This window comes from Macaca fascicularis, chromosome 3 (assembly GCF_037993035.2).
Source record: "Macaca fascicularis isolate 582-1 chromosome 3, T2T-MFA8v1.1".
NCBI classification, from domain to species: Eukaryota; Metazoa; Chordata; class Mammalia; order Primates; family Cercopithecidae; genus Macaca; species Macaca fascicularis.
This window is the reverse complement of record NC_088377.1, coordinates 143795924-143820705: the sequence shown is the minus strand read 5'-3', so window position 1 is coordinate 143820705 and position 24782 is coordinate 143795924. Positions and strand designations below refer to the sequence as shown.

The 24782-nt window shown below is 43.8% G+C and overlaps 2 long non-coding RNA genes across 5 annotated transcripts in view; one reads left to right on the top strand and one right to left on the bottom strand.

Annotated features, from left to right (window-relative positions):
* Positions 1-7536: 7536 nt before the first annotated feature.
* The window catches only part of LOC102146398 (uncharacterized), a 34874-nt gene continuing 17628 nt past the window's right edge, over positions 7537-24782 (bottom strand). Inside the window, exons 2-3 of one of the 4 annotated variants that reach the window (XR_012432738.1) lie at positions 17395-17485; positions 7537-7675 (exon numbers count right to left, since the gene is read on the bottom strand). This is a non-coding gene — a long non-coding RNA (uncharacterized lncRNA). Of the gene's footprint in view, positions 7676-9163; positions 9261-15663; positions 16060-16453; positions 16584-17394; positions 17486-24782 lie in introns of those variants that run through there. The other 3 variants (XR_012432739.1, XR_275704.5, XR_012432740.1) reach the window with 3 other exon arrangements.
* On the top strand, positions 12662-15772 carry LOC141409907 (uncharacterized). The gene is made up of 2 exons (XR_012432741.1): positions 12662-12795; positions 14486-15772. It is a non-coding gene; the product is annotated as an uncharacterized lncRNA (long non-coding RNA).

Sequence of the window (24782 nt, the reverse complement as noted above, 5' to 3'; positions counted from 1 at the left end):
CCCAACAAGTCCCAGCCCACATCACATGGAAGAAAGTCATATAGCAGTGCCCTCATGCAGAACGGTGAGAAATCATTAAGTGTTCTTTTAAAGTTATGTTTTATAGTAGTTTTCTAATTTATTTTTTATTTTTTCACATGTAGAGATGGGGTCTTGCTATGTTGCCCAGGTCGGTCTTGAACTCCTGGCCTCAAGCAATGTTCCCATGTCACCCTCCCAATGTGCTAGGATTACAGGCATGAGCCACTGCACCCAGTCTACGGTAGTTTATTATGCAGCAATGTATGACACAAACAATTACAATAATGGAGAACAGAATATAAGTTAAATCTACAAATAATTCATGTAGATTCTACTTTTTTCCTATCCACTATCACTTTTCCACTGTTTGTGTGTATAAAATCACCTTGTGTCCCTTCTCTTTTCCTTTCCACAGCACGATACTGGTAATGAACAGTGAAAACGTCAAAAGGCTGTAGCTAAAAGCCAAAGAATTTCCTAAGTCTTAAGCCTTAAATAATCAGAAATGTGCCTGCATGTTTGATAAAACTCTCTAAGAAGCTCCTAAATCTGGGAAAGCATTTACCCAGACTGTAAAATAGAAAGGCATTCTAATAGTCCTTTTAGCAATTATGTTTTTTAAGGCTAGAATGATATATACACGTAGTGATTTTTATTGTGAAAGTCTTAAGCCCATGACTGGGAGTTAGCACAAGTCTAAAAATCCTTTTTTTTTCTTTTTCATTTTTTTGAGACAGGGTCTCACTCTGTCGCCCAGGCTGGCATGCAGTGGCCTAATCTCGGCTCACTGCAACCTCCGCCTCCTGGGTTCAAGCTATTCTCCTGTCTCAGTCTCCCGAGTAGCTGGGATTACAGGCACGTGCCTCCATGCGCGGGTCATATTTTGTATTTTTTTTGTTTGTTTTTAGTAGAGATGGGATTTCACCATGTTCGCCAGGCTGGTCTCAAACTCCTGACCTCAAATAATCTGCCCACCTCGGTATCCCAAAGTGCTGGGATTACAGGCGTGAGCCACTGTGCCCAGCCTCCTTTTTATTTAAATGTCTCTAAACAATTATTTGAGAATTTCTGATAGGCAATGCTATATCTACTGCCTCCAACTTACAAGCGTTCATATGGTGCTCACTGTGTCCACATACTGTTTTAAGTAAATTATTTAACTAACGATATAGGCACTATCTTCAGTCTCCATTTATATATTTGGATATCAAGTTACGGAGAGAAGTTAAGTAACTTGTCCTAGGTTACAATGAAGGGAAGGTTTGTTCCCTCTATACTAGATGAAAGATGTGGGAGAGGAGGCGGGACTGGAGTTAGGTGATATTATATATTCAAGTCACAGCCCTATTTAAGTAATTCTTCCTGGGAAAGTAACCATGAGAGCAGAGAGGCCTTAGCATTTGACATCTATTATGTGACTCCAAGCTTTCTAGCCTTATCTGCCACTCCCACTCCTCCTCCACCCTAACCTTCAACCAGAAATTTAGCCCCCAAATAAACCTTGGAATTTTCCAACTCTATGCTTTGCTCCTTGGCCCCACCCTGACCACTTTCTCCAAAAGCAAAAGTAGAGTGACATACCTTTCAAAGTCCACCAAGTTTACTTTGTTTATAAAGTCTTTCTACTTCTCCATGTATCACTCCCTTGATCTCTGGCAGAATTATCTACTTTCTCCATCAAGCTTCCTTGGCTCTTGTATTCTATTCAGTTTTTCCACATCATTTAAAATTGGCTGTTTATAAAATATGTCTTCCACATTCGCTTGCAAGCTCCTTGAGGTCCTAACCCGATTTTCTGCTTACAGGTAGACCCAGATGCACATAACTTACAAAGAAATTGTCTGAATGGAGGTGGCAGTCAGAGTGAAGAAGGTACCCTTTTTCGGGCTGTTACATAAATTTTAAATTGCAACACTTTGGGCAGCTGAGGTGGGAGAATCACTTGAACCCAGGAGTTCGAGACCAGCCTGGGCAACATAGCGAGATTCCATCTCTGAAAAAAAAAAAAAAAAACACTAGTGAGACGTGGTGGCATGCACCTGTAGCCCCAGCCAATCAGGAGGCTGAGGCAAGATAATCACTTGAGCCCAGAAGGTCAAGGCTGCAGGGAGTCACGATTGTGCCATGCAGTCCAGCCTGAGCAACAGAATGAGACCCTATCTCAAACCAACTAACCTCTGCTAGAAGCACTTGCATATAGTGAAGAATTCATAATTGAGTGGCAGAGAGACAGATTATGAGGCATCCTTCTTGATGGAGTGTTTTATAGGAAAGGCAATGTGGCTCTGGAACTAGCAGCTGTAGGGCTGGCTTCTGGATCCTGGCATCAACAGCATGTTTTGACAGCCCAGGTCTATAGAGTAGATTTGTGAGTCACTCCTGAAGCTCAGCCTATACACTATTTCTTTTTTTTTGAGATGGAGTCTCACCTTGCCACCCAGGCAGGAGTGCAGTGTCTCAATCTTGGCTCACTGCAACCTCTGCCTCCCGTGTTCAAGTGATTCTCCTGCCTCAGCCTCCTGGGTAGCTGGGACTACAGGTGCCTGCCACCACTCCCGCCTAATTTTTGTAATTTTGGTAGAGACAGGGTTTCACCATATTGGCCAGGCTGGTCTGAAACTCCTGACCTTGTGATCTGCCCACCTCGGCCTCCCAAAGTCCTTATATGCTGTTTCTTTAACCTGACAAATTTTATAATGTACCATGTAGTAAGTCCCTTTTGGCTTACACCAGCTAAGGGTAGATTTTGCCTCTGCATTGAACCCAGACCAATGCATCTCCCTAAGAAAAATTATTGTCAATAATTCTCAAACGATTGCCTCTCTAATGTAAAAAGCAAAGTAAATTCAGTTAACTTGTTAACAATTGCCTGAGTTCATAAAACAGATATTCCAGGAAGATAAGCCTTTTTTCAAACAAAGAATTCATAGAGCTATTTCACATTTACATTGTCTAAACTTTCTAAAAATAAGTGTTTTTTAGGCATTTAAAAATTAATCCAGGCAGGGTGCAGTGACTCATACCTGTAATCCCAGCACTTTGGGAGTCTGGGGCAAGAGGATTGCTTGAGCCCAGGAGTTCAAGACCAGCCTGGGCAAGATAGTGATACCTTGTCTCTAAGAAAACATTTTTTTTTTTTTTTTTTTGAGACGGAGTCTGGCTCTGTCGCCCAGGCTGGAGTGCAGTGGCCGGATCTCAGCTCACTGCAAGCTCCGCCTCCCAGGTTTACGCCATTCTCCTGCCTCAGCCTCCCGAGTAGCTGGGACTACAGGCGCCCGCCACCTTGCCCGGCTAGTTTTTTGTATTTTTTAGTAGAGACGGGGTTTCACCGTGTTAGCCAGGATGGTCTCGATCTCCTGACCTGGTGATCCGCCCGTCTCGGCCTCCCAAAGTGCTGGGATTACAGGCTTGAGCCACCGCGCCTGGCCTACGAAAACATTTTTAAGGCTTGGTGCAGTGGCTCATGCCTGGAATCCCAGCACTCTGGGAGGCTGACGCAGGTGGATCACTTGAGGTCAGGAGTTCGAGGGCAGCGTGGCCAACATGGCAAAACCCCATCTTTACAGAAAATAAAGTTAGCCAGGTGTGGTGGCACACATCTCTAATTCCAGCTACTAGGGAGGCTGAGGCAGGAGAATTGCTTGAACCCAGGAGGTAGAGGTTGCAGTGAGCCAAGATCACACCACTGCACTCCACTCCAGCCTGGGCAACAGAGCAAGACTCCAACTAAAAAAAAAAAAAATTTTTTTTAATTAGCTGGGTTAATTTTTTAATTCGTCTGTAGTCCTAGCTACTCGGAGGGCTGAGATGGGAGGATCTCTTGAGCTTGGAAGGTCAAGGCTGCAGTGAGCCATGATCATACCACTGCATTCCAGCCTGGGTGACAGAGTAAGACCCTTGTCTCAAAAATAAAAAAAAAAATCCATGTTTATTAAGACAATTTTTAAGATGATTTTTGAAGGTAATTTACATGTTATCTCAGCAAAATTTTCAATAATGTGAACTAAAGGCATTAATCTTTAGCAAAGAGATTTTTATTCAATATTTTATTATCAAATGTTCAAACAGAAAAGTTGAAAGAATTATACAGTGAGTCATATAATATACTCATCATCTAGATTCTACAACTAACATTGTTATTTTTATCACATGTCTAATGATCTATGCATCACTATTCATCCATTACTCCATCTTTTAAAATATGTATTTCAAAGTAAGTTGCAAACATGAGTACACTTCACAAGTGAACACTTTAGCATAGCAAAAGGATTTTTTTCAGGTATAGTATTTGTCCACTGGAGGGCCTCCAAATGCCATAAAATGTATTAAAAGTAAATTCATCTGTAGTCCCCAAGAACTGGAGAAGGTCCTAGGGAAGGAGACGCATGGTGTGTAAATTGCATCAATTAGGGCGAGAGACTCTATCTGAAATCCAGAAAGAAGATTTCAGCGTTTTTTATCTTTACCCTCCGAGTTTCTCTTCCTCTTTTTACAGGTACTTTCATTGTAAAGGAAAAAATGTGTCACTGGCCTCTCTCCCCAACAAATGATTTGAGCTCTTGAAGGTCACAATTCTTTAGACCAGAAACTCAGAAAACTTGAAGTCAAGATGTTATTATCTTTGTGGAAATGAGTTGATGACATAAATTAAATGTTTGTTAGTTTGTTGATTGTTAACTCACCACGAGGACAGGGATTTTGTTATCACTTGTCCCCAGAATGTAGACAGACACTCCCTGGAACATACTAGTGCTCAATAAATATTTACTGAAGAAATGAATGAATCCAAGTGCTTTATTCCAAATATAATCTTCACACATTTAATGTCATTACTGTCAAAGTTAAGACAATTAGCCTACTTTTTAGTGTAATAGAGCTCAGCATAGCTATGTAATGTAATGAATACCATTAAATTCCAAAAAGGAAAACAATCTCAAATGTAGCTAATTTTTCCAAAAACATGAAGAAATCTTGAGGATTCCACTGGGAAGTTACCTTTACAAAACAAAAACAAAAACAAAAAGGGCTGGGCGCAGTGGCTCACGTATGTAGTCCCAACACTTCAGGATGTCAGGACAGGAGGATTGCTTGAGCCCAGGAATTCAAAACCAGTTTGGGCAACCCAGGGAGACCTTGTCTCTACGAAAAATAAAAATTGAAAAATTAGCCATGCTTAGTGGTACATGCCTATGGTCTCAGCTACTTGGAAGGCTGAGGTGGCAGGATCACCTGAGCCAGGGAGGTCAAGGCTACAAGTGAATGATGATCATGCCACTGCACTCCAGCCTGGGCAACAGAGCCAGACTTTGCCTCAAAAAACCCCCATAAAATATGGATATAGATTGATTATCGTAGATCTGTAGCTGCAACTACAGAAATGACCATTTTTTGCTATGTGCAGCAGAGGAGTCAGCTTAAGCCTTCCCAGCTTCGGGGGCTCAACTGGCGCTGCCGGGGCAGGTGCTGCAGAGACTTGTGTTGCTGGGTGAAGTAGCGCTGCCTTCTGGCGGGGGCCACAGGAAACTTTCCAGAATGGGCTTCCCAGAAGCAAATGTGAAGTTTTGAAATTGGGCTGAACTTCTTCTGTGAATCCATGGGAACAAGAGCCAGTGGAATCTGAATCGTTGTTTATTTTATTTATTTTTTTTTTTTGAGACAGCGTCTTGCTGGGTCGCCCAGGCTGGAGTACAGTGGCACAATCTCGTCTCACTGCAAGCTCCGCCTCCCGAGTTCACACCATCCTCCTGCCTCAGCCTCCCGAGTAGCTGGGACTACAGGCGCCCGCCACCACGCCTGGTTAATTTTTTGTATTTTTTAGCGGAGACGGGGTTTCACCGTGTTAGCCAGGATGGTCTCGATCTCCTGACCTCGTGATTCGCCCGCCTCATCCTCCCAAAGTGTTGGGATTACAGGCGTGAGCCACCGCACCCGGCCTTGAATCGTTAATGTTACTCTCCTTTTTTACCCACAGACTGGTGATACCTGAGGAAATTCAAGTACAATGCAATTTTTTAATTAACTTTTCTTTTTTTTTTTTTTTTTTGAGATAGAGTCTTGCTCTGTCTCTTAGGCTGGAGGGCAGTGGCACCATCTCAGCTCACTGCAACCTCCGCCTCCTGGGTTCAAACAGTTCTCCTGCCTCAGTCTCCCGAGTATCTGGAATTATAGGCGCACCCCACCACACCCAGCTAATTTTTTATATTTTTAGTAGAAATGGGGTTTTACCATATTGGCCAGGCTGGTCTCAAACTCCTGACCTCAGGTGATCCGCCCACCTCAGCCTCCCAAAATGCTGGGATTATAGGCGTGAGCCACCGCACTGGACCTTTTTTTGAGACAGGGTCTAGCTCTGTCATTCAAATAAGAGTGCAGTGGGACATCATGACTCACTACAGCCTCCAACTCCTGGGATCAAGTGATCCTCCCACCTCGGGTTCTCAAGTAGCTGGGACTATAGGTGCACACCACTGTGCCCAGCTACTATTTTTTTATTTTTTGTAGAAATGGGGTCTTGCTTTGTTGCCCAGGAAGGTCTCAAACTCCTAGGCTCCTGTAATCCTCCCACCACAGCCTCCCAAACACTGGGATCATAGGCATGAGCCACTGCACCCAGCCTTTGTATTAGCTTTTTAAGGTGATCATTTTCTTTAATACTTCTCTGGCCTAGAAGAGCATCTCCATATCCAGCAGAAATTAACCAAACTAACATATATCTCAAACAGCAATCAGGGGCTGTGCTAACATCTATAATCCCAGCACTTTGGGAGGCTGAGGCAGGTGGATTACCTGAGGTCAGGACTTTGAGACCAGCCTGGCCAACATGGTGAAACCCTGTCTCTACTAAAAATACAAAAATTAGCTGGGTGTGGTGGCATGCACCTGTAATCCAAGCTACTTGGGAGGCTGAGGCAGGAGAATCACTTGAATCCAGGAGGCAGAGGTTGCAGTGAGCTGAGATTGCACCAGTGCACTCCAGCCTGGGTGACAGAGTGAGACTCTTGGGGGGGGGAAAAAAAGACAGAGTGCAGTGGCTCACATCTATGATCCCAGCACTTTGGGAGGCCAAAGCAGACAGATCATGTGAGGTCAGGAGTTCGAGACCAGCCTGGCCAACATGGTGAAACTCTGTCTCTACTAAAAATACAAAACTTAGCTGGACGTGGTGGCACGCACCTGTGATCCCAGCTACTCAGAAGGCTGAGGCACAAGAATTGCTTGAACCCGGGAGGCCGGGGTTGCAGTGAGCGGAGATCGCGCCATTGCACTCCAGCCTGGGAGACAGAGCAAAACTCTGTCTCAAAAAACAACAACAACCAAAAAAGAAAAATTAGCCGGGCGTGGTGATGGGTGCCTATAGTCCCTGCTACTTGGGAGACTGAGGAAGTAGAATCTCTTGAATCTGGGAGGCAGAGGTTCTGTGAGCTGAGATCACGCCACTGCAGTCCAGCCTGGATGACTTCTCAAAAATAAATAAATAAATAAAACCCCAGTCTCTACAAAAAATTTAAAAATTACGCGGTCATGGTGGTGCATGTCTGTAGTCCCCTGTTACTCAGGAGGCTGAAGTGGGAGGATCACTTGAGCCCACCAGGTTGAGGCTACAGTGAGCAGTGATGGTGCAGCTGTACTCCAGCCTGGGTGACAGAGCAAGATCCTAAAACAAAAAACAAACAAAACAAAACAGCCATTAGGAGAATTTTAAAAAATATTTTTGTCAGCCAGGTGTGGTGGCTCATGCCTGTAATCACAGCACTTTGGGAACGAGAGGAGGGCAGATCATTCAAGGTCAGGAGTTTGAGACTAGCCTGGTCAACATGTTGAAACCCCGTCTCTACTAAAAATTACAAGAAAATTATCTGGGCTTAGTGGTGGGCACCTGTAATCCCAGCTACTCGAGAGGCAGAGGCAGGAGAATCGCTTGAACCCGCAAGGTGGAGGTTGCAGTGAGCCAAGATCTCAACACTGCACTCCAGTCTGGGCAACAAGCAAAACTCCATCTCAAAAAACAAAAAAAAAAAGTATTTTTGTCTCTACAGCAGAATGAGACACAAATTATTTTTTGAATGTTCCTGCACAGACAATAACATAAACAGTAATTTTAAATCTGTCAATTTTCCTGTTAGCGATCATAATGGCAGCCTATCTAGGTGGGGAGCTAGGGAGAGGGAGAACAGAGAGACTTTAAAACCATAAAAGTCACCTTTTATTTGATACTCAAAAGAGGTTCTAGGAGAAATTTTATGAGATGGAAGTATGTGAGGAAATAAGGTACATACTATTTCCACGTTGTAAAATTCAGTTTAGTGAAATAAACTACAAGAGGTTAGATGTGTGAAGCAATATCCTGCTACAGGTAGTGCTGCCTTCACACTAAAGAAATGTATGATTTGTAGACACCAGGCCCTGCCAAGAATTTTTTTTTTAAGACGGATTCTCACTCTGTCACCCAGGCTGGAGTGCAATGGGTGTGATCTCAGCCCACTGCAACCTCTGCTTCCCGGGTTCAAGTAGTTCTCCTGCCTCAGCCTCCTGAGTAGCTGGGACTACAGGCGCACACCACTGCACCCAGCTAATTTTTGTCTTTGTAGAGATGGAGTTTCACCATGTTGGCCAGGCTGGTCTTGAACTCCTGACCTCGTGATCCACCCATCTCAGCCTCCCAAAATGCGTGATTTACAGGAATGAGGCACCGTGCCCAACTCCTGCCAAGAATTTTAAATGGCCCAATGATGACTGTTATTAAAGTAAACTTAGAGAAAATACCCTTTTCATCATCAGAGGCTCACTCCCACTGGATGGAAGGTGATAGATTTCAAGCCCCAAACAGTGGAAGAAAAATTTATCCCGTTTAATTATAATATATTCCTTTTTTGTTCCAGTCTTTGACTCTCCTATTTATCTTGGAGTTAAAATGTCCTTTTTGTGAATGATGGGAATGAATAGGTTTTTAACATTTCAAGGGACTCACCTTGACCAAAAAAAGTTAAAAAAACTCCATGTTAGGCCAGGCACGGTGGCTCATGCCTATAATCCTAGCACCTGAGATCAGCAGTTTGAGACCAGCCTGACCAACATGGTGAAACCCTGTCTCTACTGAAAAATACAAAAATTATCCAGGCATGGTGATGCATGCCTGTAGTCCCAGGTAGTCGGGCGGCTGAGGCATGAGAATCACTTGAGCCTGGGAAGCGAGCCGAGATTGCACCACTGTACTTCCACCTAGATGACAGAGTAAGACTCTGTCAAGAAAGAAAAGAAAGAAAAGGAAGGAAGGGGAAGGAAGGAGAGAGAGGAAGGAAGGAGAGAGGAAAAAAGGAGAGAGAGAGGAAGGAGGGAGAGAGACAGGAAGGAGAGAGAAAGAAAGAAGGAAAGAAAAAAGGAAGGAAGGAAGGAAGGAAGGAAGGAAGGGGAAGAAAGAAGAAAGTAAGTCCATGTTAGTCTCCAAAATTATTTTGGAAATTTTACTGTACATAAAATTCCAATATCTGGAATGTGTAAAGAGTATCTTCCAGAGTAGGGTTTTATAATGCAAAAGATAAATACATTAAAATCTCCAAGAATTTTAAAAATTCATTTTTCTTATGCAGGTACTAGACAGGAAACTGAACAAAATTGGTTGGTAGAACAGGAATGCCTCTATTTTTAGCCCCTGCAAAGCATCTCAAATTCTCTCAGGGGATGTACTAAAGCTAACCAGTAAAAGATTGCTTTTTGGTATAAATGTAAGGGATACAAGTGCAGTTTTGTGATGTGAATATATTGTAGTGGTGAGGTCTGGGCTTTTAGTGTAACCGTCACCAAAATAATGTATATTGTACCCATTAAATAATTTTTCACTCCTCTACCCCTCCCACCCACCCACCCTTCCTAGTCTCCAGTGTCTATTGGTCCACACTCTATGTCCATGTGTACACATTATTTAGCTCCCATGTATAAGTGAGAACATGTGGTATTTGACTTTCTGTTTCTGAGTTGTTTCATTTAAGACAGTGGCCTCCAGTTCCACCCATGTTGCTACAAAAGATACGATTTCATTTTTTTATGGCTAAATAGTATTCCATTGTAATATATATATGTATGTATGGGCCAGGTGTGGTGGCTCATGCCTGTAATCCCAACACTTTGGGAGGCCAAGGTGGGTGGATCACCTGAGGTTGGGAGTTCGAGACAAGCCTGGCCAACATGGAGAAACCCCGTTTTTACTAAAAATACAAAATTAGCAGAGAGTGATGGCGTGTGCCTGTAATTCCAGGTACTCGGGAGGCTGAGGCAGGATATACACACACACACACACACACACGTATATATATGTGTATATATACACACACATATCTACATATACATGTACACATATATATACATATACACATATATATACACGTGTATACACACACACACACACACACACACACACCAGGCTAGGTTTGGTGACTCAGGACTATGATCACTTTAGGAGGCTGAGGCAGGCAGATTGCTGCAGCTCATGATTTTGAGAACAGCCTGGACAACATGGCAAAACCTCTTTTCTAATTTTTTTTTTTTTTTGACATGGAGTCTCACTGTCACTCCAGGCTGGAATGCAGTGGCACAATCTCGGCTCACTGCAACCTCCGCCTCCTGAGTTCAAGCGAATCTCCTGCTTCAGCCTCCCAAGTAGCTGGGACTACAGGTGCACACCCAGCTAATTTTTGTATTTTTAGTAGAGACGGGGTTTCACTATGTTGGCCAGGGTGGTCTCCAACTCCGACCTCAGGTGATCCGCTTGCCTTGGCCTCCCAAAGCACTGGGATTACATGTGGTGAGCCACTGCACTTGGCCTGAAACCTTGTTTCTACAAAAAATACAAAAATTAGCCGGGTGTGGTGGCCTGTGCATGTAGTTTCAGCCACTCGGAAGACTGAGGTGGGAGGATGGCTTGAGTCCAGGAGGCAGAGGTTCCAGCGAGCCGAGATCGTGCCACTGCACTCTACCCTGGGTGATAGAGCCAGAACTTGTCTCAAAATATATATATATATATATATGTGTGTGTGTGTGTGTGTGTGTGTGTGTGTGTATGTATATGTATGTATGTATGTACACACACACATCACATTTTCTGTATCCCATCATTTGTTGATGGACACCACTCAGGTTGATTCCATATCTTTGCTATTGTGCATAGTGCTGTGATAAACATATGAGTGCAGGTATCATTTTTTTCTTTTTTATACAGTGATTGCTTTTCCTTTGGGTAGATACCCACTAATGGGATTGCTCAATCAAATGGAAGTTCTATTTTTAGTTCTTTGAGAAATCTCCAAACTGTTTCCCATAGAGGTTTTGGTAATATACATTTCCACCGACAGCGTATAAGTGTTTCCTAAAAAGTAGTTTTTGAAGTCTACTGCCTAAGTATACTTCCTAGCTCTACCATCTGCTAGCTGCATGATCTTGGTCAAATTACTTGAGCCACTTTGTGCCTCAATTTCTTCATTGATAGAACAGGGTTAATAGCAGAATCGAGATCACAGGGCTGTTGTGAGGGTTAAAACAGATAATCTACATAGAAGCTGAATACACTGCCTGACACAAAAGTACTAATTTACTGCTGGCTGTATTAGTTAATGTTTAGGCTAACTTGCTGTAATAACATTGTTTTAAATAAGAAATGTTTATTTCTCCCCTGTAACAGTTGTGAAGATAGACAAGAGTTCATCCAGGGACCCAGCTGGCCATGTCTCTACTTGCCTCTGTGTGTAGATTCCGTATCTGAGTAACAAGCAGTTGTCTTCAACCACATGGGGTTGAAGTAGCTCATCAGTACCTTGTCCACATTCCAGCCCTGAGTAAGGCAATGTGTGGAGAGTAGGCGAGTTCTTGAGGCCATTAAAGCAGAAGAATCCTGATTACTTCTACTCACATTTCATTAACCAAAACCTAGTTCAAGTGGCCACACTGATTTGCAAGGGAAGCTGGGAAATGTCTCCAGCTAGGAAGCCATGTGCCCACCCATCATTTTGAGTGGAGAGGGGATCTATTATTTTTTTTTATTTTTATTTTATTTTATTTTATTTTTTTTGAGACGGAGTCTCGCTTTGCCGCCCAGGCTGGAGTGCAGTGGCCGGATCTCAGCTCACTGCAAGCTCCGCCTCCCGGGTTTCGCCATTCTCCTGCCTCAGCCTTCCGAGTAGCTGGGACTACAGGCGCCCGCCGCCTCGCCCGGCTAGTTTTTTGTATTTTTTAGTAGCGAAGGGGTTTCACCGTGTTAGCCAGGATGGTCTCGATCTCCTGACCTGGTGATCCGCCCGTCTCGGCCTCCCAAAGTGCTGGGATTACAGGCTTGAGCCACCGCGCCCGGCCTATTTATTTTTATTTTTATTTTTGAGATGGAGTTTTGTTCTTGTCGCCCAGGCTGGAGTGCAATGGCAGGATCTTGGCGCACTGCAACCTTTGCCTCCTTGGTTCAAGCGATTCCCTGTGCCCAGCCAGGGAATCTATTATTAAAAAGAAAAAGGAGGCCCACTCTAATGACCTCATTTTACTCTAATTACCTCCCTAAAGATCCTGTGTCCAAATACACTCCCATTCTGAGGTATTTATGGATTTCAATATGTGAATTTTTGGGGAGACATAATTGGGCACATAGCATGGGTTAAAGAAAGTGGAAATTGTATCCTTTGACTTTTTTTTCTCCACCTTTCTGTGTAAGCAGGAAAGGACATCTTTTGGAAAAAAGATAAGGAGAAGAAAATGCCCAGGAATGTGTAGAAGCAAGGATCCTGAGTTGCTCTTCTGGTAAGAAGAAAATGAAGGGGATAAAATGGGTCTCTGGGGTACACTGCCTTTAGCTCCAGAAATGTAAATAGGTTCTTAGGCTCCTTCTGTTACAGGCTCACGTTCTTAATCCTAATGACAAGAATGCCATTAGGGTTATTAGTAAAAAGATATTTTCATTTTACATTTATGCCTGAACTTTATAAGTTTCCATTTTAAACCAGGAAATAAACTCAGTCAGCACTTTTATTTATTTATTTTATTTTTATTTTTTGAGACAGAATCTCACTCTGTTGCCCAGGCTGGAGTGCAGTGGTGTGATTTCAACTCACTGCAACCTCCTCCCAGGTTCAAGTGATTCTCCTGCCTCAGCCTCCCAACTAGTTGGGATTACAGGTATGCACCACCACGCCTGGCTAATTTTGTGCTTTTAGTAGAGATGGGGTTTCTCCATGTCGGTCAGGCTGCTCTTGAACTCCCGACCTCAGGTGATCTGCTCGCCTCGGCCTCCCAAAGTGCTGGGATTACAGGTATGAGCCACCTCACCAGGCCGTATTTCTTTTTTTTATTTTTATTTTTTGAGACAGTCTCGCTCTGTCGCCAGGCTGGAGTGCAGTGGCATGATCTCGGCTCACTGCAACCTCCAACTCCCTGGTTCAAGCAATTCTCCTTCCTCAGCCTCCCGAATGCTGGGATTACAGGCATGTGCCACCATGCCCAGTTAATTTTTGTATTTTTAGTAGAGACAGGGTTTCACCATGTTGGCCAGGATGGTCTTGATCTCCTGACCTTGTGATCCGCCCACCTTGGCCTCCCAAAGTGCTGGGATTACAGGCGTGAGACATCGTGCCCAGCCATTTTTTGGTATTTCTAGTAAAGACAGGGTTTCACCAAGTTGGCCAGGCTGGTCTTGAACTCCTGATCTCAAGTGATCCACCAGCCTCGGCCTCCCAAAGTGCTGGATTACAGGTGTGAGCCACCATGCCCAGCCAGTCAGTGTGTGTGTGTGTGTGTGTGTGTGTGTGTGTGTGTGTGTGTATCAAGGAAATTAGCTGTGAGAATAAAAGGATAAGCAAACCAAATAATGAATGTTCATCACTTTAGTTTTTGGTCATTAGCCAGTGTTTAATCTTTAATTATAAGCTGAGTTTCTGTTCCATGCAACTGAAAAAGCTCTAACACAGGCGGAATAACTGAAGAAGACTTCATGGGATATAAAGCTGCAGGATAGAGGCCGAGTATATTTCAAGGGGGAGGGCCTCCTTACTTATGACATAGGCATCATAATGAGCACAGTGAGAAGTCTGCCTTTGGATGATGACAGTAATTTACACTGGCAGAGTTGTGTATAGCAGGGGTCCTGATTTGAGTCTAAGCTCTGTTCCCTCTAGAACTCAGCCATGGGGGCGTCCATCTGGAACACTGGTGGAGTTAGTCCATCTGAGAATATATTCACATAAGGGACAAGATAGCCTTTTGGGAGTCAGAGCTTGTGCATTTGGTTTGAGGCAATGTGAAAAACTGTAAACAATCTCAGATTTTACCCAACTTACAAGCTAAAAAGTTCACCTGGCACATGGATGCTGGCAGAAGACATCATAGTCCCGAGCCAGAAAGAAGACTTTCTTACAGCAATAGCGATACTAATAGCCAGAGTATCCGTTTTGTGGTTTGTTTTTGGCATTAGTTTGCAAAGTCCCCATTTCCACAGGGAGAGGCAAAGAAGGCCAGATGGCATCTGCCCTTGCAGTGGGCTGCATTATAGAAGAGGAACCTTCAGCTTCAGGAGCCGGAATCTCTTCTAATGGCAATAAACTTGCTTGCCCTTCGCTCTGGAAAACCTTATTCCTAGTCTCTAAGACTGTCTGCTCTACAAACATCCCTGAAGAGAGAGTACTGAATGAAGGGCAGTCAGTGCTTCACTCGCCAGACGTGCAGAAATGCAAAACCCATGAAGAATGATCTCTGACTAAACCAGTGTCTGAGCGAAAGGATGATTCTGAGGGTCTGTCCTGGTAACCTCTCACCCATAATAGCTCATACAGATTCACACCAGAGTTCTAATTTAAGCGGGTTGTAATTTAAGGGGGCTGTGATAAAAGAGTAAAAACTAAAGGGACTGTTTCATTGAAATCCTGTTATGTCACTGAGAGTGCAAGAAATCAGTATCACTGGTATCATTTATTTTGACAAAGCTAATGAATGTGGCTTTGGTACCAAGAGGAGGCATTACCACATCTATAAGCACATTATCACAGTGGCCTGAACTGTGATATCACAGTGGAGAGTAGAATATACCACCTCTTACTTAAAATGATATGTTCATGGATGCTAGTGGCATTCCAGCATTAGCGTGAATTTTAAGTTTCCAAGAAATAATTTTAAGTCTCTAAGAAGTTTAGAATGATAAAGTTCCATCAATACTTGATGATTTTTGGATTATCCCCAAAAAACCCAATCAAATTTCTAGTAACGGTTAGTGATTTCTGAACTATCCCCAAAGATCCTGAGAGTACTAAAGGGCAGTTTCTTAATCTTTCTTCCACATTGTCACAAAGAATGGATGATGCTTATCTCAGTGATGTATTTCCATGGATGTACTCAAATTTGGGGGAGGGGGAAAACACCCCACAACAATTTTATTGGTACATGAAGAAAATAATACTACAAAGTCATTTTGTTAAATATTCACTTAAGGCTAGGCATCATGGTGGCTCATGCCTATAATCCCAGCACTTGGGGAGGCGGAGGCAGGAGAATCACTTGAGCCCATGAGTTTCAGACTACCCTGGGCAACATAGTGAGACCCCATCTCTACAAAAATTAAAAATTAAAAAAATTAGTCTGGTGTAATGGTGAGCACCTGTAGTTCCAGCCACTAGGGAGGCTCAGAAGGGAGGATGCTTGAGCCCGGGAAGTCATGGCCGCAGTGAGCTCTGATCGTGCCACTGCACTCCAGCCTGGGCAACAGAGTGAGACTGTTTCAGAAAAAGAAAAACAAGCCTTGGGCCCAGTGGCTCACACCTATAATCCCAACTCTATGGGAGGCCAAGGTGGGAGGATCACTTAAGCCCAGGAGTTCCAGATCTGCCTAGGCAACAAGCGAGACACTGCCTCTATAACACATAAAAAAATTAGCAGGGCATGGTGGCATACACCTGTAGTCCCAGCTACTCAGGAAGCTGAGGTGTTAGGGGAGGATCACTTGAGCCCAGGAAGCTGAGGCTGCAGTGAGCTGTGTTCACACCACTGCACTTCAACCAGGATGATAGAGTGAGACCTTGTCTGTCAAACAAAACAAAAAACGAAAACAAAAACATGTTCACTTAACGTTAAGAATTCAACAATAGTGAAATCAGTTATGTAAGAATCGCCAAAATGTAGCATATCTAATTTTTAAATATTATGATTTCTCCCCCAACCTTTACTCACAATACCAATAAAACAAGTACACATTATCTGAAAAGGCATAAAATTTATTGTTAAAAACATAAAATTGGTAGATTCCCTCCATGTTATTAACATAAGGAAGATTTTCACTTTCCTTTGAGAGTTTTCACTGGGCTATCGTAACTATTAGGACCCTACTAACAATGTTCAGAGCTACTGTTTTTGCGTACTGTAGATGTTGATGCACTCACTCACAATTTTCTCTTCTGTGGGCATGAGTGAAGTTTCCTTTATTTATTAAATTTTTTAGAGATGGGGGTCTCACTTTGTTGCCCATGCTTGAGTGCAGTGGCATGGTCACACCTCTCTGCTGTCCTGAATCCCTGGGCTCGAGCAGTCCTCCCGCCCCGTGGGTGAAGCTTTAAAAAGTGAATTTGAAATACAAAAGTAATTCAAAATGGCCATAAAAATAGGTTGTGGTTTATGTATAATACCCTGCATGAAACTCCTTTCTCAGGAAATTATATTGGAATGCATGTGAGAAAGTGATTTCTAAAATGCCTCATAATAGTCTGTGTGTGTATACATACATATACACAGATAAATAATTCAAAACTTTGGTACCTTATTATAGATGCTTGTTTATTTTTGTTTGTTTGTTCCTTGAACATCTTGCATACCAAGATAAATTATTTTGGATCATCTAATATCAAAATATGACATACCCAAACCAAACCAAAACAAAAAAACAAAATGTGGACAGGCATGGTAGCTGAGGCCTGTAATCCCAGCACTTTTGGAGGCTAAGGTGAGAGCTCAGGAGTTCAGGAGTTCAAGACCAGCCTGAGCAACATAGCAAGGCCTCGTCTCTGCTAAAGACAAAAAAAAAAAAAAAAAAAAAAAGTGGGGGGTGCTGGGCATGGTGGCTGATGCCTGTAATTCTGGCACTTTGGGAGGCCAAGGTAGGTGGATCTACTTGAGGTCAGGAGTTCAAGACCAGCCTGACCAACATGGTGAAACCCCATCACTAGAAAAGAAATACAAAATTAGTAGGACGTGGTGGCACACATCTGTAATTCCAGCTACTTGGGAGGCTGCGGCAGGAGAATTGATTGAACCCAGGAAGTGGAGGTTGCAGTGAGATCACGCCATTGCCCTCCAGCCTGGGCAACAAGAGCCAAACCCCGTTTCAAAAAAAAAAAAAAGAAAAGAAACAAAAAAGTGACATACCAATGTGTCATTTCACTAATGTTGCAAGTGCTGAGCAAGAGGACATCTGAGCAGATGAAGCTGATGAGGCATCCTCTGAATGTGAGATTTCCTAGGGTGAAGATAAAACAAGCACTAAGGGGACTTTTACATAGGTTAGGGGACTTACCTGTCTGGAAATACTGTAGTATCTGAGTGAAGAAGTTCAATGAAAAAATAATTGAGAGGTTGTTAAAGCTAGTCTAAATGCACCTTATGGCAACTGTAGTTACCATGAGAGTTACTGGGAACATCTATTTCTCTGCAACCAGGAGACAATTGGGAACTTGGCTTTTAGAACATTTTACTTTTTCTTTTTTTTCTTTTTGAGACGGAGTCTCAAAAGTCAGGCTGGAGTGCAGTGGCACCATCTCGGCTCACTGCAACCTCCGCCTTCCGGGTTCAAGCAATTCTCCTGCCTCAGCCTCCCAAGTAGCTGGGACAACAGGCTCACGCCGTTAAGCCCGGTTTACTTTATTTTTTAAAAATTATTATTATTATTATTATTTTTTTTAACTAGAGACGGGGTCTCACTGTGTTTTCCAGGATGGTCTCACCATGTTTTCCAGGCTGGTCTCAAACTCCTAGGCTCAAGTGATCCTCCTGCTTCAGTCTCCCAAGGTGCTGGGATTACAGGTGTGAGCCTGCGTGCCTGGCCCCATTTTACTTTTCTTAGAGCATATTTAACACTTGGGTTTATATTTCATTATTCGTGCATCTTTCTATCCTTCCTAGATTGTAACATCCTGAAGGGTACTGGTTGTGTATTTTTACTCTTAGAATCCCCCACAGTGCCTCACATCCAGTGTCCAGGGTTGTTTAGAACTTGAAACTGGGGAAGAAGCAAGGAAGAGTCCCCAGAGATGGACACTATGATTTTTTTTTTTAAAGAGACAAGGTCTCACACTGATGCCCAGGCTGGAGTACAGTGGTGCAGTCATAACTCACTGCAGCCTTGAACTCCTGGGCTCAAGCAATCGTCTCTCAGCCTCCTGAGTAGCTAGGATTACAGGAGCGTGCCATTGTGCCTGGCTTATTTTTTAAACTTATTTTTCGTAGAGACAGGGTTTCACTATGTTGCCCAGGCTGATGTTCAACCCTTGGCCTCAAGCAATCCTCCCACCTCTAGCCTCCCAAAGCACTGAGATATAGTCGTGAACCACCACACCCGGCTCTCTTCTTCCATAAACTATGGCTGAGATTCCTACTTTTGGGAGCATTCTTGGTGTTTGCAGTTTCTGAGCATGATTCTCCAGTCAACTGAAAAATCCTCTGATACAATTCCAACAAATTCCCCTTTGCTTACGTTAGCTGAAATTAGTTTCCCTTGCTTACAACCAAAGAACTGTGACAGGAGAAAACAAAGGCAGTTGGTCGGGCACGGTGGCTCACACCTGTAATCCCACCACTCGGGGAGACCAAGGCGGGCAGATTACCTGAAGTCGAGAGTTTGAGACCAGCCTGGCCAACATGGTGAAACCCTATCTCTACTAAAAATACATAGTTAGCTGGGCGTGGTGGCAGGTGGCTGTAGTCCCAGCTACTCTGGAGGCTGAGGCAGGAGAATCGCTTGCCCGGGAGATGGAAGTTGCAGTGAGCCGAGATCATACCACTGCACTCTAGCCCGGGCCACAAGAGCGAAACTCTGTCTCAAAAAACAAAAACAAAGAGAAAACCAAAGGCAGCCATCTTCCTCCAGTTTTCAGCAGTCTCTCCCGGTACCTCTCCATCTAAATCCGTCTTTCCAGGTCCCACCACAAAAGTACTTGGAATTGTTCAAGCCTTAGTTCTTGAGGCCCCAAACACTACATTCACATTGTTCATGGGGCAATTTTTAAATAAAAAATGTGTGAAAGAAATCCTCTTAGAAATGTAACATGTAACTTTTAACATGCTACTGAATTGCAGCAAGCATGTGGAAATACTGGAAAGGCAGCTGTAGATGAAACAGCCAAGGGAGAGCCAACAATTATGGTTGGTGTTAAGTTAGATGAGTTGAAATAAGAGACAAATATTTCCTAGGATTGTATTAAGGCATATGCATGAAAAAGGAGGGAAGCAATTATTTTTGCTTTACTTGGCACTGGGCAGGCTTCAGTTGGAACAAACTATATTTAATTTTACATGTCATACTATATAAAGAGAAAAGACTTGGACAGTATTCAGAGAACAGCAACTGATTAAAGGTTTGTGAAATTAGACCTATGGGAAATTGTGAAAAGAACTGGGCAAGTTCGGTCAACTGCAAGACATCCAGGTGTGATGAATGATGAACAATTAACTGTAAGTATGTGAAGAGATGGTTACCAAGTCTCAGGTATAGGTGACACAGAAAGGTAAATCATGGGATTGAAAAAACAAACAGGTCAGGTGTGGGGGCTCACACCTGCAATCCCAGCACTTTGGGAGGCCGAGGTGGAAGGATCGCTTGAACCCAGGAGTTTGAGACCAGCCTAGGCAACAAAGCAAGACCCTATTTCTACAATAAATAGAGAAAATTAGCTGGTCATGGTGGTGCGCACCTGTGGTCCCAGCTACTCGAGAGGTTGAGGTGAGATGGTCACTTGGGCCCAGGATGTCGAGGGGGCAGTGAGCTGTGACTGCGCTACTCCACTCCAGAGAGATATCCTGCCTCAACAAATTGCATAGCAATGGAAGTAGAGACCAAATATTGTGAAAAGGTTAAACCAAAAAGCTTTAAAGAAACTGATGGAGTTATAATTTAGAATTCTGTATATACTATTATTGAAACAATTGAATTCAATTTTATACTTAATTAATTAGAAATAACTGCGAAGAAAAAGTTTTCAATGGATTGCTTTTTTTTTTTTTTTTTTTTTTTTTTTTTGAGAGGGAGTCTCGCTCTGTCACCCAGGCTGGAGTGCAGTGGCCGGATCTCAGCTCACTGCAAGCTCCGCCTCCCAGGTTCACGCCATTCTCCTGCCTCAGCCTCCCGAGTAGCTGGGACTACAGGCGCCCGCCGCCTCGCCCGGCTAGTTTTTTGTATTTCTTAATAGAGACGAGGTTTCACCGTGTTAGCCAGGATGGTCTCGATCTCCTGACCTCGTGATTCGCCCGTCTCGGCCTCCCAAAGTGCTGGGATTACAGGCTTGAGCCACCGCGCCCGGCCTGCTTTTTTTTTTTTTTTTTTTTTTTTTTTTTAAAGACAGAGTTTCGCTCTTTGACCCAGGCTGGAGTGCAATGGTGTGATCTTGGCTTGCTGCAACCTCTGCCTCCTGGGTTCTAGCGATTCTCCTGCCTCAGCCTCCCAAGTAGCTGGGATTATAGGCGCCTGCCACCACACCCAGCTAATTTTTTTTTTTTTTTTTTTGAGACGGAGTCTCGCTCTGTCACCCAGGCTGGAGTGCAGTGGCCGGATCTCAGCTCACTGCAAGCTCTGCCTCCCGGGTTCACGCCATTCTCCTGCCTCAGCCTCCCGAGTAGCTGGGACTACAGGCGCCTGCCACCTCGCCCGGCTAAGTTTTTGTATTTTTAGTAGAGACGGGGTTTCACTGTGTTACCCAGGATGGTCTCGATCTCCTGACCTCGTGATCCGCCCGTCTCGGCCTCCCAAAGTGCTGGGATTACAGGCTTGAGCCACCGCGCCCGGTCTAATTTTTGTATTTTTAACAGAGACCGGGTTTCGCCATTTGGCCAGGCTGGTCTTGAACACCTGACCTCAGGTGATCCACCTGCCTCAGCCTCCCAAAGTGCTAGGATTACAGGTGTGAGCCACTGCGCCCGGACAACGGATTACATTTAACAAGTAAAAATCATCAGACCAAGTGTGAAGAATGTTTTTAAGAAAAAACGCTATCCTGGCTAACATGGTGAAACCCCGTCTCTACTAAAAATACAAAAAAACTAGCCGGGCGTGGTGGCGGGCGCCTTTAGTCTCAGCTACTTGGGAGGCTGAGGCGGGAGAATGGCGTGAACCCGGGAGGCGGAGCTTGCAGTGAGCCGAGATCACGCCACTGCACTCCAGCCTGGGAGACACAGCGAGACTCCGTCTCAAAAAAAAAAAAAAAAAGAAAGAAAAAACGGTGTGTTTTTTGGGTCTTCTTTGGGACGTAGGCTAGCAAGAACAGCGAACAGCTCCTGAATAAGGAGCTGAATAAGCAAGAACAGCTACTGAATAAGGGCAGTTCCTCTATAAGTAAGGGATTGTGTGGGGCAAAAGGTAGGAGAAAAAGTGTGGTGAACAGCTTTTCTGGCCCTTGGAGTTTATCCCGCATTAAAGATTCCCCAGGAATCCCCACCATGAGATACATAATTCTCTCCAAAATGGTCCTGTAACATATTTAATTCATAAAATCTAATATGCATGTTGATTGTACTAATCTTTCAATTTTTTTAAAATAAAAAGCTGAGATCCTCTGAGTATTCGTTTCTTATTTGCACCCTTTCTTGCTAAACTAGTTTCATTATACTGCTTTGATGTCTCCCTGATGGTAATTTTCTTGTTGCTGTTTTTACTGTGTACACTTGGTAGAGAAATTAGATAAATCTTCAAGAAATGAAGAATTTTTAAAATGATTGAAAACCAAATAAATACATTTTACTAAAATTCTGGCAGGCAAAGTCTTTAAGTTATTACATAATTGTCTAGTTAACATTCTTATTTTTAAAATTGTATTTTAAATTTGAAATGCAATGCAATGCATTCATACAACTTAAAACTCAATAGCTACAAAAGGATATCTAATAGAAGTTTCCGGCCTGGTGTGGTAGCACATGCCTATAATCCTAACTACTCAGGAGGCTGAGGTAGGAGAATCACCTGAGTCCTGGAGTTTGAGGCTGCAATGAGCTATAATTGCACCGTTGCACTTCAGTCTGGGTGACAGAATGAGACCCTGTCTCAAAAAACAAACAAAAACCCAAAAAACAACAAAAACTATGTGTGGGCTTTTGTGTGGACATAAGCTTTCAACTTCTTTGGTAAATGCCAAAGCTTCCTCGTTAAATACCGAGGAGCGTGATTGCTAGATCATGGGGTAAGAGTATGTTACATTTTTAATTTATTTTTATTTTTATTTTTTTGAGATGGAGTCTCACTCTGTCGCTCAGGTTGGAGTGCACTGGCGTGATCTCGGTGGGATTACAGGCATGAGCCACTGTGCCTGGCCTGTTTCGTTTTTTAATAAACTGCCAAACTGCCTTACATAGTCTTCCATCTTACATTCCCACTAGCAACGAATGAGAGTTCCTGTTGCTACACATCCTCTCCAGCATTTGATGTTGCCAGTGTTCTGGATTTTGGTCATTCTAATAGGTGTGTAGGATGGGCACTGTGACTCACACCTGTAATCTCAACACTTTGCAAGGCCGAAGTGGGAGGACTGCTTGAGGCCAGGAGGTTGAGACTGCAGTGAGCTGTGATCATACCACTGTACTTCAGCCTTGGCAACAGAATGAGATTCTGTCTTTAAAAAACATATCGGGCCAGGCATGGTGGCTCACACCTGTAATCCCAGCACTTTGGGAGGCTGAGGCAGGTGGATCACAAGGTCAGGAGTTCGAGACCAGCCTGGCCAGCATGGTGAAACCCCGTCTCTACTAAAAATACAAAAAAAAATTAGCTGGGCATGGTGGCACGCGCCTGTAGTCCCAGCTACTTGGGAGCCTGAGGCAGAAGAATTGTTTGAACCTTCCAGGCAGAGGTTGCAGTGAGCCAAGATCGCGCCACTGCACTCTAGCCTGGGTGACAGAGCGAGACTCCATCTCAAAAACAAACAAACAAGTAAACAAACAAACATATCATCCTCATCATAGGTTTTGGTGAGGTATTATTGTGTTTGCATTTCACTGATGACATACGATGCGCAGCATCTTTTTCTTTCCTTCTTAGAAAAAAATTCAGATCCTGCACATGAAGCATCTTTTCATATGCTTATTTCTCACCTGAATATCTTCTTCAGTGTGATGTCTTTCAAGGTGTTGTTTGGTCCTTTTTTTTTTTTTTTTTTTTTTTTTTTTGAGATGGGGTCTCACTGTTGCCCAGGCTGAAGTGTAGTGGTGTGGTCTCAGCTCACTGCAGCCTCCGCCTCCCAGGCTCAAGTGATCCTCCCACCTCAGCCTCCCAAGTGAGTAGCTGGGACTACAGTGACACGCCACCATGCCTGGCTAATTTTTGTATTTTTAGTAGAGACGGGGGTTTCTCCATGCTGGCCAGGCTGGTCTCAAACTCCTGGGCTCCAATGATACACTAGCCTTGGGCTCCCAAAGTACTGGGCTTACAGGCGTGAGCCATCGGGCCCAGCCCGGTACATTTTTTAATTGGGTGTTTTCTTATTGATGAGTTTTAAGAATTCTTTGTCGGCAAGGCGTGGTGGCTCACAACTGTAATCCCAGCACTTTGGGAGGCCGAGGCGGGCGGATCAGGAGGTCAGGAGATTGAGACCATCCTGGCTAACACGGTGAAACCCCATCTCTACTAAAAATACAAAAAAAGTAGTCGGGCGTGGTGGAGGGCACCTGTAGTCCCAGCTACTCGGGAGGCTGAGGCAGGACAATGACGTGAACCTGGGAGGCGGAGCTTGCAGTGAGCCGAGATCGCGCCACTGCCCTCCAGCCTGGGCCACAGAGCAAGACTCCCTCTCAAAGAATTTATTGTCTATTTTAGATAACAGTCTTTTATCGGATGTGTCTTACAAACATTTTCTCCCAATCTGTGGCTTCTCTTTTTATCCACTCGACAGTGTCTTTTCCAGAGCACAAATTTTCAATTTTAAGGAAGTCCAACTTATTGGACTTATTGGTTCTTTCTTTCATGTATCATGCCTTTGGTGTTGTACCTAAAAGGTCATCGCAAAACCCTAGGTCATCTGGATTTAATTCTGTCTTATCTTTTAGGTGTTTTAAGGCTTTTGCATTGCATTTTATATCTAGATATATGACTTTTTTTTTTTTTTTGAGATGGAGACTCACTCTGTTGCCCAGGGTAGAGTGCAGTGGTGCGATCTCAGCTCACTGTAACCTCTGCCTACCGGGTTCAAGCAATTCTCTGCCTCAGTCTGCAGAGCAGCTGGGATTACAGGCGCCTGCTTACCGAAGCTTTACAGTAGGTCTTTTTTTTTTTTTTTGAGATGGAGTCTCATTCTGTTGCCCAGGCTGGAGTGCAGTGGCGAGATTTCGGCTCACTGCAACCTCCGCCTCCCAGATTCAAGCAATTTTCCCGCCTCAGCCTCCTGAGTAGCTGGGATTACAGGCACCCACCACCATGCCCATCTAATTTTTGAATTTTTAGTAGAGACAGGGTTTCACCATGTTGGTCAGGCTGGTCTCGAACTCCTGACCTCAGGTGATCCACCTGCCTCAGCCTCCCAAAGTGCTGGGATTATAGGTGTGAACCACCATGCCCAGCCAGA